Source organism: Myxine glutinosa, chromosome 2, assembly GCF_964187855.1.
Source record: "Myxine glutinosa chromosome 2, kmMyxGlut1.1, whole genome shotgun sequence".
Taxonomy (NCBI): Eukaryota; Metazoa; Chordata; class Myxini; order Myxiniformes; family Myxinidae; genus Myxine; species Myxine glutinosa.
Window position 1 is genome coordinate 77,048,186 of NC_136262.1, and position 10,524 is coordinate 77,058,709.

Genomic DNA, 10,524 nt, shown 5'->3' on the forward strand with positions numbered 1-10,524 from the left:
TTTAGTGATCTAGTTCTATCAAGTTGTGTCCGAATTATGGAGACATTCATGATCAGATTTCTCCAAAGATCCCTATCCTGCACTGCTTCCTGAAGCTCTGGCAGAGACTGCTTCGAACAGTCTTTACCCCATATATCCAGAACATACAAGGTTTGCCTCTTCCTCTTCTTCCCTCAACCATACATAGGATGGTTGACAACTCCAGACTTTCGAATTCTGTACTCATGAGGTATCCAAAGTATGACGGTTTTGGTTTTATCTAATGTATATGGAGGTGTATTTTCTTCAAGCGACATCATATACATACATACACTACCGGTCAAAAGTGTTAGAACACCTCAATTTTTCCAGTTTTTATTGAAATTTACGCAGTTTAATGTCTCAATGTACTCTGAAATTAAGCATAGAACAAATAAACAATTGGAGATAAAAAAGAAATCATAGAATCATTTTGTTTAACAAAATTTAATTTAAATTTTTGACTCGGCAAAGTAGCCCCCTTTTGCAGATATAACTGCCGAACACACTCGGGGTTTTGAATGGGGAGGGAGAGGAATAGGGCAAGAGTGAAGGTGTGTCTGTGTGTGTGTATGTTTGTGTGTGTGTGTGCGGTGTGTGTGCGTTCGCATGATAATGTAAAGCGCCATGAGGGTAGTTTACTCTGCTTGATGGGGCTATATAAGACTCCTTTATTATTATTATTATTATTATTATTATTATTATTATTCTTTCTACAATGGAAATCAAATATTGTTAGGGAAGTTCTTCCCAACACTGTTGCAGAAGTTCCCACAAATGTGTTGCACTTGTAGGTTGCTTCGCTTTCACCCTTCTGTCCAGTTCATCCCAAACCAGCTCGATGGGGTTCAAGTCTGGAGACTGTGCTGGCCATTCCTTGATTTGAAGCCTACTGTATTGCTCTTTTCCAGGAAGGTAGTTTTGACATAGCCTGGAGGTGTGTTTAGGGTCATTATCTTGCTGTCGGATGAACCCCTGACCAACTAGGCGTATACCAGAGGGTATTGCATGGCGCTGCAAAATGCTGTGGTAGCCCTTTTGGTTCAGGGTGCCAGTCACTCTGTGCAAGTCGCCAACTCTGGATCCAGCAAAAGAGCCACAGACCATCACACTTCCTCCTCCATGTTTGACAGTTGGTGTCACACACTGAAGAACCATCCTTTCGCCTACTCGACGGCGTACAAAAACCCTGCGTGATGAACCAAAGATTTCAAATTTTGATTCATCGGTCCATAAGACCTCCTTCCAGTCTTCAGTAGTCCACTGGTGGTGCTTCATGGCCCAGGCAAGCCTCTTTTTCTTATTTTGCCATTTTAGCAATGGCTTTCTTACTGTCACTCGACCTGTCAAACCTGCAGCTCAAAGTCTTCTCCACACAGTTGAAACTGAGACTTGCTTACTTCGACCAGTGTTAAGCTGTGCTTGAAGCTGTTGTCCTGTGAGCCGCCAATCACGCAAGCTGTTGACTCTCAAAAACTTGTCTTCTGATTCTGTTGTTGCTTTGGGTCTGCCAGACCTCTTCCTGTCAGAGTTTCCTCCAGTTTCCAATATACTACTTCCTGCAGTGCAATATTGTCCAAATAATGCTTCAGAGGGTGTAATAACAGTCTGTTCCAATACTGCTTTTATACAGACAGGGGGGTTTGTGATCAAGTAATCAGCAGAGATTGGGCCAGCTGTAGGAAGTTTGCATCAACTTTCAAGGCTTAATTTACTTACATTGCTGCAGAACAGCTGTAAGTTGTTAAACCATTAGTTGTTCCCTGAAGAAGGCCTTTTTTTTTTTTTTACAATATAACTGTGCAATTTACATTATTTTCCCATTTTTGCTAACCTAAACTTTTATTTTAACCTCGAGCAGTTTACTGCTTACCTTTGTACCATTTCAGGTTATTCACTGGACATTAAACTGGGTAAATTTCAATAAAAAATGGAAAAATTGAGATGTTCTAAAACTTTTGAATGGTAGTGTACATATATATTTATATATTAATCTAAATATAATTTCAGTTCTCCAGCATTTAATGAGCGCATGTAATGACGTCACTACCATGTACATACGCTCTGCCTGCCAAGCTCTCAGGAGAACCATCTGACAGAGCATAATTTTGATCTTTGTTCAGATACTGTCACAAGTGTATGAAAAACTTGGGGTTGACAAAGGGGTTGACAAAAAGTGAAGGAGACTGACATTTTCTCTCTCTCGTCCCTGCTCGTTGAAGAGACCTTGGTGCCTGGACCTCGTTTGGTCTTTCCCTCACGCCTTCCTTCACCCTCGACCCTCTCTCCTTTCTGACCCGAACGTGGGGTGCAGCGCAGTTCCGTGCCGAATCCGGGAGGACATTGCATGGCTGCGGAGGCAGGTTGCACGCCGCTCGCTCACTTGGCGCGAGGGGCATTGTCGAGGCCTAGTGAACGAGGGCGCATCGAGGCCGCCTTCCCGCCAACACCGGAGCCGCGTCGGATGACTGCGCTCGGAGCCTGACATCTCTGACGATCCCTGACACTGCAGCCAGACAGAGCTAAGCTGCATCACACAGAACACAACAGTTCTTTTCCTTAATTCTTCCTTTGTCTGTTGTTGAAGAGAGGTGTGTGGGATCCCAACCTAGGTCTTAGTTTTTACTGTCACGTTCATTGTCCTCGTGTTCTGTATAATAAATCGTTAATTTTTTTGCATAAAATCCGGTTGGTTTGACTATTTCCTGCAGGTTGAAGACTGTGCACGGATTGCGTCTGTTAAAGCTCCCGCTTCTTCTTTTTCTCTTTTGCGCCCGTGCTTGTCGAGTGAAATCCATATTTGATCGTCACCTCAAAGTAAGCTCGATTTGTCATCCGTGGGAGCTCTGTCTTAATAGAGCCATCTACACGACAATATATATATATATATATATATATATATATATATATATATATATATATATATATATATATATATATATATATATATATATATATATATATATATATATATATATATATATATATATATAGTAGAAGTATACAAATATATACTATATTATTTGTTCTCATATCATTCTTTTCCAGAATTTGTTTTCTGTGTAACTCTGTAGAAATGGAATCTGGAGGAGAAGGAGCTTGTATTCCTGTTCGGACAGGTCAAGAGGGAGTGACCTACAGAGAACAGATAAAAAGTGCTTTACCATTTTAACTGATAACAGCTGTTTAAAAGCTCTTAGAACTCTCCAAGATAAAAACCAGAGTGTCTCACTGTCTGGGCCGGAGGGCCCTGTGCGGAGTCCTGAATTCCATGCTCAAATAAGGAAATAAGCATTTATTATACTAGGGCATGCCCGTACTATATCTATATCTAAAATTATATCCCCCCCCTCTATTTACATGAAATGGTTTGGTCCAAAGCGAACGGCTTGCGAGTGGTGACAATCCCCCCCCTCTATTTACATGCAATGGTTTGGTCCAAAGCGAACGGCTTCCGGAGTTTGGTAAAGAAATCGCCATCGCGTGCACAAACGCGCAGGAAAGCGAATGAATCGCAAATTCGTTTTTATTAGTTGTAAAACATAGTTTAACGCCAACATAGTTTGCAAACGTGAAATAAATGAATACGCTCTCAAATGTGCCATCCGAGGCAGAGTGTGCCCGCCACGTTCGGCACACGCGATCGTTCGCTGCTCTCTGATTGGTTGAATCGTTTTTTGGACATAGCTCGGTAAGTAATTGTCCGATTAATATGAAACCTTGAAAAGGCACATCCTCGGGTCCCCAGCAATATACCTGGCAAGTTAAAAGTATATCGGACCCGTGGTTGTCGAGAAACAGCGGTCACAGACAAACGTACAGACAGAGATTACTGGAATTATAGATAGATAAGAAAGGGACTTCGAGGAAAACGCTGCGCTGGCCAAGGAACGGAGAAGATCTGCGCACAAAAGAAGATCTGGGGTGCCACGACCGGCAGAACGAGGCTTCGTTAAATATTAGTCAGTTCATTAGTTAGTCAATATCTTGAATTGGTACGTTCATGTAACAACCCTTTACAGTTTAATAAACATTGTGTGAGAAACAAAGGAGGAGTTTTCCTTTGTCGTAAGATTAGGGATTCTTCAATAGTTGGTAGCCCGTACCAGGATCGACTGTGAAGTTTGACAAGAAGACCAGGTCTAAGGTAAGCGTGCCTCTTGTTGATCTTTACAGAACGATATAAGAACCTGCTTAGATATTGTTTAAAGTTCCCTAAGCCTTGACAAAACGATATATTAAAAAAAGGACTTGCTAAATTTTTTGTTTCATACATTTTAATACGGACAGAATGAATGGCGATTTTTTTTAACGAATATGCGAGGGTTTGCGATTTCCAGCGATAAAGAGCGACTTTTTCCGATGAATAACGATTTTTTCACTAATTTTTAACGACTTTTGTAAATATATACGAATTTGATCATGAAGTGTGTGGTTTTTTGTACAAATATAGATGGGCTTCGGTGCGTAGTTTTACCATTTCGCAGCGTTTTGCGTTTGTAAAACGAAAGAGTTTGGGAAAGCCGTCTGGAGTGATGTGTGAAAAAGGAAAGGTGAGAGGTTGAATCGCCCTGCTGGGTGTTAATTCAACGGCAGGCACAGAAACGCGTGCACGAGCACTGTGTATTTAAATGACTTCATGATGTTACGAATTCCGGGTTTAAGAGGGTTACAATTCAGGTCATTTCTTATTAATGTATATTCTATTAAGGGTTGTTGTGATTAAAGGGTCAGGAGCCCTTCTGGGAAAAACGAGACCGGAAACGGGATCGTGAAGAAGAGGAGGAGGAGAAAGAAAGGGCGGCCATCTTAAGCTTCGAGAGCTCCGACGCGAGCGGAGGCGATCGTTACCTACTTTGGAACGGAGTTGGAAAAGCCCGTCTGGCGAGAGGAGTTACCTGCGCGGGGTGATTGATTGCCGGTTACGTGTCAAGGTGCCGTGTGGTCCTGGAAGGAACCAAGCGCCCGGCGCTGTTCGCCTCGACGCCTACGAGGGCGTGTACGGGTCGCACCTTGGGCCTGGCGCGCGAAAGAGATTGGAGGGAGACGGTTGAGAGTTGAGACTGCAGCTCGAGACCGAGCCGCCGAATGTGAAGGACAAGGGAACCGTGCCTCGGTGAACCGAAGTCCGTGCGTCAGAAGAGCGCTGGATTACTGCGGAACCTGCGAAGTCGGGTATCCTCGCTGAGGTTGTCGAGTATCCTCACTCCCAGCCCCGGATTGGAATCGGACCTAGATTCCCCGATCGCTGGATCGACTCGACGTCACCTGGGAGGCGTGCAGAGACATTGGGGGCAAGGGCCGTGAGTGTTGCCAACACTGTTGTGGGTTAAGGTGGCGCCACCTATACTATAGATAAGGATTGTATGGAAGTGCTGTAAACGCATTGTGATTCCTGTGCGGGATTTGGGAATATATTGGGGATTGTTCATAACCCTTGGTGTGGACTCGTTATTGATTGACTTATTTTCACCCAAGGGCCATACATCTTTCTGCCGGGGCTCCCCTCGAGGTTGACCCCGTAACATTGACGCAAAGTGCGTTCGCATGCTTAGTTACCGCTTCGTGAGTAAGAACTCGTATACGTACATGGTATGTGCGGGCCGCAAAAATCAATGCAGGTCACACACGAGAATCATCTCTCCGCGGTTCATTTGACGTGGACGGGACATTTCGTGCACGCACCCACACGTACGTAGGCGCACTCGAATTTTGCACGATCAACATGTCCATTCAACGTGCATGATGCGCACGACACCTAAATAAGCATAGATAGTTTCATGTGGATGGGATCAAATATCCAGAGAATTCGTAAAATAAAATAGAAATATAATTTGATTATGAACATTATCTCTTTTGTCAAGGGAGATGGAATATACAGATTTGATGTGCTGGGTTATGAGCAGCCATTAATTAATAGTAAAATTGTGAGTAGTTTTGGGATTCCATTTTTGATAGAATTTATATGAGAATAAAAGCTATTTATGGATATGAGCTTCATAAAAAAAAAATGAGGGAGTACGAAATTAGCCAAATAAGGAAGAGGTCTTATACTGACTTCCCAGAGTACTCTACTCACGGATTTTTGACATATATAAACTTGACTTTTATCAGCATATAAATTGTGCTGTATGTATGGATGTGTCTTAGGCATAGATGATATGGGTATGTAGTAAAGAAAATTTTGCTGAATTGAACTATTGTGAGTTTTAAGACGGAATGCATTGTGAATCTTAAAACCAAGGGGCAGACATGAACGCGCTGTTCCGTTATTTAACCTCAGAACGCGATGTTGCGTGTACCTGCAACATATTTGTTAATCTGGCACACCTATATTGGCATACTGGTGTCAGTAGTATTCACTAGTTGCATAGAAATGGATGAGCAACAGTTAGGGGGCGTGAAACCACTTATTTGGATATTTTCTACAAAAATAGGGGTTTCAATAAGTGGTAGCTGTACACATGGGATTCACCAAATTAAGTTATGGAGTTTAAACAAAATTACTGGTAAACAGAAGGGGAATGGATAGTAAATAAATTCTTCGATGCTGGGTAAATTAAGTGAGATATTACAAGGACTTATAAGAGCTATTGTTTTTTCTTATAGCAGTGGGAAAAGAAAAAAATTAGATCCAACATAATGAATCTATAAATGAATGTGATAGGGATAATATCCTCAATTTGTGTTAATTATTTGATTGTGGGTAAAGGAATTAATTTATCGTAGTGGATTGTTAACAGCAGCCTGAAAGGTCCTGAGAGTGTGCATCCATGTAATCATAAATCCCAGATTTGTTTTTAAAAACAACATTTTGGAAGAGGTCTTATGTGGACGAGCACTTGATTGGTAGATACACAAAATGGAATAAAAAAAGGTACTGCATGTTGGCAGCCACTTTTGCGGCCATTTAGGCAAAACACATTGAGAGAAAATTGTAGTTTAAATACGTAATTTACACATGGCTATTTGTAAAAGGGAATTTGTTGAGATGGGAAACATTTTTTGAAGGTTCATTAAAGCGTTATAATATGATATTTGGCAAGGCAAACTATTGGATGGGAAAATTAGATCTGGTTATAGAATAAATTTATTGACCCCTTGAAGTTAATCCTTCAAATCATTGCTTCACTGGCATTTTGAGTTCACATTGGAAATAGTTTGGTAGAGCTTTGGTTAAAACCTTTGGTTGCGGTATTTTGGAACGAATTGATAAACCATAGGAGATTGATAAGAATAGAAACAAATATGGACCCAAAATAGAAAGATTTTACGATGATATGAATAATACCGAGATTAAATGATTGAATCAAGTAATGTTGCAAATGAGTACAGTATAGTTAAGATGATGGCATAATGAAAATGTTATGAAATGCGTCAGTTTATCAGATCAGTGAACTCATATCACCATAAGTTACACTGTTAAAGAAAAGAAAAAAAGTAGGGAGGACTATGATAATAATACATTATGCATAGTTTGCTTGTTTGCAAGATTTGTTGGGAATTAGATATGCCTGTTTGTGATTTTAATTATATGCACTCATCATCAATGCATTTATTTTCTTTGAGTAGTGTTAAAATACCTGCATGAGTTTAATTTTTTGAATTATATTAACCTGAAAGCAATTGTGGATGTTATTCTTAGTTTAGTAGTAAAAATATACCTGATTTGAATATTATTCGTGTGAAGCTGTTATAAGATATACATAATTAGTTAAAATATAGTGATTTCATGTTACAATGTACCCCCATCTGATTCAATCTGTGCGGCGAGCAGATATAAATGTGGCAGAGTAAAGGAAAGACCAGATCACATCTCAAATGGAGTGATAACGACATCTGGAAAGAAGTTCGAGAAATAAAATTTGTGGCTAAAATGAAGTTAATCTTGGCATACACCCTCCTTCTCAAAGAATGATGAAGACATACTCCTTTGTAACTTGGAGATGGATGCTTACCTTCACCAAGGGAAATTTATGTGACCATTTGCCTGGATCACACTGCAACATATGGAAGAAGGGCGATCACTTACTTTTGTTTGAATGCCTCGAACATTCATCATGTCAGCAATTGCAGGACGACGACATTTTACCTGCAACTTCCACGGGATGCGGTGACGTGTGTTATTACTTCACCAACTTCCGGGGAGCCAGCATGGAGTTGCAAGCGAAGAGCTGTGCTTTTTCCTCCACAACAGCTGTGCACGATTCTGCTGGTTGCTCCTGGTATGGACCATGGACAACTTGAGTATCATGGTCCCAACATCATTGTGGATGCATCCGGCATCCCTGTTCCACATCTTGCTGGCCAATCAACATCACATTAACACTTGCTCCATACTCATGATGAGTGAGGAGGCAAGTCGACGACAATTGGATGAAGGCCTTGTTCAAATCTGCTATGGCTCACAGCAAGAGTGGCAAGAATGTTACATGCAGAGCAGGGTCAGTTTGTGACCCCACCCAGCTATCACAACAGCAGAAAATCCTACGCAAAATAGTGTAGGTGCCATGAAGACATCAGAAGAAAATGTTTCATACTTGAATTTCAAACGCGAGTGATCAGCCCCTTCTTTTCAATAAAACGTCAACATTTGTGTCGAAGCAACACGTATTGCCAAATGTTGCAGATGCTTTATTATTTTAATGGTGAACTGAAATTATTGTGTTTTGGTAAAGGTGAAGTGTTGTATGCTTTATGCAAATGAAGTGAATTGCATTATCAATATGGAAAGAGAAATGTTTTGTGATCATATTCTTCCAGAATGACGGTGTATGCCTTATGTATGGAAAAATTTGATTACCAAATTTATGGTTTGAATATTAAATAGGTTGATGTTTAGATTAATGATTAATATAAACAAAAAGAAAAAATGAGGGATTGTAGAAGTATACAAATATATACAATATTATTTGTTCTCATATCATTCTTTTCCAGAATGTGTTTTCTGTGTAACTCTGTAGAAATGGAATCTGGAGGAGAAGGAGCTTGTATTCCTGTTCAGACAGGTCAAGAGGGAGTGACCTACAGAGAACAGATAAAAAGTGCTTTACCATTTTAACTGATAACAGCTGTTTAAAAGCTCTTAGAACTCTCCAAGATAAAAACCAGAGTGTCTCACTGTCTGGGCCAGAGGGCCCTGTGCGGAGTCCTGAATTCCATGCTCATATAAGGAAATAAGCATTTATTATATAAGAAAGGGACTTCGAGGAAAACGCTGCGCTGGCCAAGGAACGGAGAAGATCTGCGCACAAAAGAAGATCTGGGGTGCCACGACCGGCAGAACGAGGCTTCGTTAAATATTAGTCAGTTCATTAGTTAGTCAATATCTTGAATTGGTACGTTCATGTAACAACCCTTTACAGTTTAATAAACATTGTGTGAGAAACAAAGGAGGAGTTTTCCTTTGTCATAAGATTAGGGATTCTTCAATATATATATATGTATAATGTATATATTTAACTAAGGAATCACACAAACCCGATGACATGACACTGATGTACTGACGTCATGTACATAAATTATACCAACACATCACCTCCAAACTAGGAGGCATCCGCGTGGTACTCAAGTCTTTGCAGACTGAGATTAAAGCTCTATGGTCACAAATAGACAAAGGCAGAAATGTCGATCTTGATTTCGCCCTTGTTATGGGCTCATCAGGTGGCCAGACCAATATTAAATTTAACTAAGGTATAATTTATGTACATGACATAAGTGTCATGTCATGGGGTTAGTGTGCTTCCTTAGTTAAATTTAATATTCGTCACTGCAAACCTCCTAATTGTAGAGGAGCAAGGCAGAGACAATGTGTGTCAGCGTGGCAGGCTGCAATTGTTGCTGACAGGTTGGGCAGCAATTGCTGTGGTGAGACTCAATCTGTGCCTTGCTTCCTAGTCAAGTTAGGGGGTTCAACCTCTGTGTGTGTATGTATGTATATATATATATATATATAATACAAATACATAGTATTTGGTATGATTTCAACCGGTCCAATCCGGATGGGTGTTTTTTAGGAGACACCACCATCTCCCTTCGTAAGGTCATCTGCCCATTGTCAGGTGTTGTTTTTGGTCCTGGCAGGGTGTCACAGTCACCCTCCACACTAGCAAATCCAGTGAAGGCAGTCGGTTTAGTTGCCGACAACACAAACATGCGGCAGGTATCACTGGGTTACATGTTACCAGTGGCAGTCCCAAAAGACTGACCTGACGGCTAAATACATATTAAATTCAGGAAGCAGGAATTGAACTACGTCATATAATTATGAATCTTTGTGGAATTAATTAACGAGGAATCATCAACTTTTTATTCAAAGAATATCCTAGCTCCAAAAAAATCCATGAATACATGGTGACCATGTAAACAAAGGTGTCCCTTCACATTCCACAATCGACAAATACGTGGCTGACTTAAAGCATCGATACAAATCTCTTGAAAATCCCAGGTCTGGCCACCTGCAGGAATAACAAAATCACCTGAGATGTGACAGAAGGAGAAAATCAA

The 10,524-nt window shown here is 40.7% G+C and overlaps 1 long non-coding RNA gene across 8 annotated transcripts in view; it reads right to left on the reverse strand.

Annotated features, from left to right (window-relative positions):
• LOC137422607 (uncharacterized) overlaps nucleotides 1-10,524 on the reverse strand; it is a 180,731-nt gene that overhangs the window by 137,022 nt on the left and 33,185 nt on the right. The window contains exons 1-2 of one of the 8 annotated variants that reach the window (XR_010983531.2): nucleotides 8,111-8,206; nucleotides 7,977-8,018 (exon numbers count right to left, since the gene is read on the reverse strand). The exons of the other annotated variants lie outside the window; for them this stretch is intronic. This is a non-coding gene — a long non-coding RNA (uncharacterized LOC137422607). Of the gene's footprint in view, nucleotides 1-7,976; nucleotides 8,019-8,110; nucleotides 8,207-10,524 lie in introns of those variants that run through there. 8 annotated transcript variants of the gene reach the window in all.